We start from the raw sequence: 6,000 nt of genomic DNA on the forward strand, positions 1-6,000 counted from the left end.
GTTTGGCCCATATGCCTCTAAACCTTTACTATCCATGTCCCCTGACTAATCAGAAGAAGGGTCTCGACCTGAAACGTCACCCATTCCTTCTCTCCAGAGCTGCTGCCTGGCCCGCTGAGACACTCCAGCGTTTTGTGTCTATCTTTGGTTTAAACCAGGATCTGCAGTTCCTTCCTACACTCACCATGTACCTGTTAAGAGTGTGTCCTGTGTCCTGTTAACATGTGCCCTGTTAAGAGAAAGGTACACTGTACAGATTCAAAGCGTAAGACATGTTCTTAAAACACTATTTTACTTAAAATTAACAGAAACATTACTTTTTTTTTCAGGAATTGAAACTGGATTCTGGTATAATAATAAAATAATTTATGGTATACATACATCTTCTGAACCAGAGAGGTTAATTTAGAATAGTTATGATGTTGGTCTGATCAAAGACCTAGCTGTGGCCTTTTGGCTAAAATAAAATGTAGTATCTGTTCTTATCAGTTTAATATCTGATACATCCCTTATCTAGGGACCATACATTGGTTTTTGGAACAGAGGGATGGAATAGGGGCTAAAAATGTTAGGGCACTACAATGGCAAGGTGGTAGAGTTGTTGCCTCACAGCGCCAGAGACCCGGTTTCGATCCAGACCATGGGTGCTGTCTGTGCAGAGTTTGTACATTCTCCCTGTGACCTGCGTGGGTTTTCCCCGGGTGCTCCGGTTTCCTCCCGCACTCCCAAGACGTGCAGGTTTGTAGGTTGATTGGCGTGGGTAAAATTGTAAACCGTCCCTAGCGTGTAGGATAGTCCTAGTGTACGGGAATAGCTGGTCGGCACGGACTCGGTGGGCTGAAGGGCCTGTGTCCGCGCTGTATGTCTAAACTAAACTACTGAACGAACAAGGGTTACGTTATCTATATTTCAATATCGGAGTCATTAGAGTGGGAAACTAGTGTGGATTCCCATTTTAACAGTTAAACTGTGTTGATCATTGCAATGTGTGGGAAGGAACTGGTCGAAAGCGAAGATAGACACAAAATGCTGGAGTAACTCAGCGGGACAGGCAGCATCTCTGGAGAGAAGGATCGGGCGCCATTTCGGATCAAGGCCTTTCTTCAGATCATTGTTGCGATAAGTTTAGGTGAGTTTAGGTTATTCTCACGTGCACCGAGGTACAGTGAAAATCTTTTGTTGCGTGCTAACCAGTCAGCGGAAAGGCAAGATGTGATTACAATCGAGCCATCCACACTGTATCGATACATGATAAAGGGAATAATGTGAATAATGTTTAGTGCCAGGTAAAGTCCAGTGAAGTCTGATTAAAGATAGTCCGAGGGTCTCCAATGAGGTAGATGGTAGCTCAGGACTGCTCTGTAGTTGTTGGTCGGATGGTTCAGTTGCCTGATAACAGTGTCAGTCCGATTCGATGTTGCATCTATCACTATCATGTATACTTTGTACTCCCGCAGCGTCATGCAAACAAGGAATTTCAATGCATTTATATGATAGTAAAATATTCGGAATCCATATTCAAAGACTGCGGCATGGCAACATTTCACAGAAAATAGCATTCATACTTTTACATCCAAGTACACAACAGTGAAATTAGAAGTTACCTGTTCACAACAAAGAACATCTATGTCCTTCTCCCCCTCCCACCCTCTCACAATCAGCCTCAAGAAGGATACCAACACAAAACGCCCGCTAACCATGTCCGTCTGAGATGTTGTCTGACCCGCTGAGTTACTCCAGCACTCTGTGTCCTCTTTTGTAAACCGGCATCTGCAGTTCCTTGTTTCCACACATCTATACCCAGGTTATTTCGGCAAGGTCAAGAGACATAGTGACACAGCTGGTAGTGCGGCTGCCTCACAGCGCCAGAGAGCCCGGATCGATCCTGACCCTGGGTGTTGTCTGTGTGGAGTTTGCACGTTCTCCCTGTGACCACGTTGGTTTTCTCCGGGTGCTCCAATTTCCTCCCACATACTAAAGACCCTAGAGCAATCAGAGACTGGATGAGAAAGCAGGTTAACATAGAACTAGTGATGGTCGGCAAAGACTTGGTGGGCCGAAGGGCCTGTTTTGCATTCTATACCTTTCAATTAACTAAGGTACACAAAAATACTGGGGAAACTCAGCGGGTGCAGCAGCATCTATGGAGCGAAGGAAATAGGCAACGTTTCGGGCCGAAACCCTTCTTCAGATTCAATTAACTAATTAGTTTCAAGTAACAAATATTGGTAATCAAAAATAAAATGGAAAGCTGTAATACGAGGCGCAAAAATGAGTGGTTTAGTTTAGTTTTGTTAAGAGATCCAGTGTGGAAACAGACCCTTTGGCCCACTGAGTCCACACCGACCAGCAATCACTGTACATTAACACTATCTTACACACAAGGGACAATTTTTCAATTTTTACCAAAGCCAAATTAACCTACCTACCCAGTCACGGGGAAAACATGCAAACTCCATACAGACAGCACCCATGGTCAGGATCGAACCAGGGTCTCTGGCGCTGAAAGGCAGCAACTCTACCACTGTGCCACTGTGCCAAGTAGAGAAAAACAAATCTGGCAGCTATCAGGATTGACACAAGCATTTTTTAAATATTTGTATCAGTTGACAAAACATATTCAAGGGAGATATGGAGTATATATTATCTGAATGGTGTCAGATTAGGAAAAGGGGAAAATACAACGAGACCTGGGTGTCCTTGTATATCAGTCACTGAAAGTAAGCATGCAGGTACAGCAGGCAGTGAAGAAAGCTAATGGCATGTTGGCCTTCATAACGAGAGGATTTGAGTACAGGAACAAAGAGGTTCTTCTGCAGTTGTACAAGGCCCTGGTGAGACCACACCTGGAGTATTGTGTGCAGTTTTGGTCTCAATTTGAGGAAGAACATTCTTGAAATTGAGGGAGTGCAGCGTAGATTCACGAGGTTAATTCCCAGGATGGCAGACTTTCATATGATGAAATCAGGCTTGTATTCACTGGAATTTACAAGGATGAGAGGGTTTCTTATAGAAACATATAAAATTATTAAGGGATTAGACACGCTAGATGCAGGAAACTTGTTCCCGATGTAGGGTGATTCCAGAACCAGGGGCCTCAGTTTAAGAATAAGGGGTAGGCCATTTAGAGCTGAGATGAGAAAAAGCTTTTTCCCCCAGTGAATTGTAAATTTGTGGAATTCTCTGCCTCAGAAGGCAGTGGAGGCCGATTCATTGGATGCATTCAAAAGAGAGTTAGATAGAGCTCTTGTGGCTAGCGGAATCAAGGGATATGGGGAGAAGGCAGGAACGGGGCACTGATTGTGGATGATCAGCCATGATCACATTGAATGGCGGTGCTGGCTCGAAGAGCCGAATGGCCTGCTCCTGCACCTATTTTCTATGTATCTATGCATGTAGGTGAGTATAAGGAATTGGCAGAGTTGCTGAGTAATTATTTTGATTCAACCTTTGCTGATTCAGCAATCTCAAAACACTTACACAAGAAGACTAGCACTTCTATTAGCACGACTTGGATGGCTATGATCCAAATGCTGTTAAATGGGATTAGTTTGGATGGATTCTTGACGGGGTATGCATACGTTGTCCGCCAAAGTGTCTATTGCTGTGCTATAGGACCATCATGTTCCAACCAGGGACTGACCTTCAGACACATTAATAATGAATCATGGACCCAAATTCATGAAAGTTTGTATCAACAAGAAAACTGTTTTGTTTAAAAGCACCATGGTAGAAGATTTGACAATGTTATCAGGCAACTGAATTATCCCACCACAACCAGAGAGCTGTCCTGAACTATTATCTACCTCTTTGATGTCCCTCAGACTAATCTTGACCGGAAGTTGCTGGCATTACCTTGCACTAAATGTTATTCCCTTATCATGTATCTATACACTGTAAATGGATCGATTGTAATCATGTATTATCTTTCTGCTGACTGGTTAGCACGCAACAAAAAGCTTTTCACTGTACCTCGGTACATGTGACAATAAACTCAATCTAAATATAATCCTTCACTTCAAAACTCATCCTAACAGGTAGCAGGAACTTCCTTTTAAGAAAAATAGAAGAGGAACAGCAGGAAATTGTTTAGTTTAGAGATAGAGCACGGAAACAGGCCCTTCGGCCCACCGAGTCCACACCGACCAACAATCCCCGCACATTAACACTACCCTACACACACTAGGGACAATTTTACATTTATACCAAGCCAATTACCCTACAATCCTTTGTACGTCTTTGGAGTGTGGGTAGGAAACCGAAGATCTTGGGGAGAACCCAAGTAGGTCATGGGGGGAACGTACAAACTCTGTACAGACAGCACCCGCAGTCAGGATCGAACCTGGGTCTCCGGTGCTGTGAGGCACTAACTCTACCGCTGCGCCACCGTGCCGCTGAAATTAGTTTAGTATTTGTGGAAGGTGACATTAATGAATTCCAATTAAGGACAAATGTTAAGTATTTAGAAAAATCTGAGGTGATTAGAAAAGACCAATGATTATTTTGGAAAGTAGGCCTTGTCAAAATAATTTATACTCAGGTGCAATGGTAATTTTCTATTTAGACAGTTAAAAGACAATTAGTATTACAATAATGAAGTGCTGACAGCAACTTTGAGTTTTTCCTCATTGCAGATGGATATATACAAGTCAAGTCAAGAGAGTTTATTGTCACGTGTTCCAGATAGGACAATGAAATTCTTGCTTGCTGCAGCACAACAGAATATTGTAGGCATAAACACAGAATGGTTCAGTGTGTCTATATACCATAGACCATATATATACACATAAATAAACAGATAAAGGGCAATAGGCTCTTATAGTTCAGAGTTTGTTTGAAGTTGTGTTTAATAGTCTGATGGCTGTGGGGAAGCAGCTGTTCCTGAACCTGGATGTTGCAGATTTCAAGCTCCTGTACCTTCTACCTGATGGCAGCGGAGAGATGAGTGTGTGGCCAGGATGGTATGGGTCCTTGATGATGCTGGCAGCCGTTTTGAGGCAGCGACTGCGATAGATCCCCTCGATGGAAGGGAGGTCAGAGCCGGTGATGGCCTGGGCAGTGTTTACAACTTTTTGCAGCCTTTTCCGCTCCTGGACGCTCAAGTTGCCGAACCAAGGCACGATGCAACAGGTCAGCATGCTCTCCACTGTGCACATGTAGAAGTTATCAACACTTCTCAACAAATTCTGCACCAATTAAGTAGACAAATGAAATACCGATATTTATAAGGAGACGATTAGAAAGTGAAACGGACGTCCACAGAATAAAGTCTATTTTTCCAAAAATAATTTTTTTTCAAAAATAATTTATTTAATTACAATCACGATACAAAACAAAACCGTGGTAACGCACCCACCACCATAGTACAAAATCACCAAATTATCTAGACAATTTTCAAACACATCTGTTACAATCCTTACAAATATACTAAATAACTACTATACAACATTGTCCCTCTCTAACACCACCCGGGCACGGACATTACCCGGATAAAAGGGCAAGCATCTGGCTCGGGCAAAGACCTCTTCTGCCTGGTGCCGTGATTCACGGATGGCCAGCTTGGCCAGGCCTAGGAGCAACCCAACTAGGACATCTTCGGCCCCACCCCAGAATAAGCCTTAGGATGTTCTGCTGGGAGAGTCACAGTCGCATGTGGTGTAGATTTATTTTCTGTGACTTCCTGCTGAAACGTAGCGTGGGGGTTATTGGAGAGGAGTTAGTGGGGCCTGGGATGTAAAGGGTCAGGAGAATTGGTGAGATATTGGAGATGTGGGTGGGGGTGGGGGTGGGGGAGAAAGCCCGCGTGATCACAGGGACAACATGGAAATTCAATGGGTCAATGGTACATTTTGTGAACCATTTTGAGCCCCATATCTGAGGAAGGATGTGTAGGCACTGGAGAGGGTTCAGATGAGGTTTACGAGAATGATTCCAGGAATGAGTGGGTTAATGAATGATGCGCATTTAATGGCACTGGGCCTCTACTCATTGGAGATTAGA

General features: G+C 43.6%; 1 pseudogene; it reads left to right on the plus strand.

Moving 5' to 3' along the window:
* The first annotated feature begins 439 nt into the window (after positions 1-439).
* On the plus strand, positions 440-571 carry LOC116982991 (annotated as a pseudogene).
* The last annotated feature ends 5,429 nt before the right edge of the window (positions 572-6,000 follow it).

This window comes from Amblyraja radiata, chromosome 17, assembly GCF_010909765.2.
Source record: "Amblyraja radiata isolate CabotCenter1 chromosome 17, sAmbRad1.1.pri, whole genome shotgun sequence".
NCBI lineage: Eukaryota > Metazoa > Chordata > Chondrichthyes > Rajiformes > Rajidae > Amblyraja > Amblyraja radiata.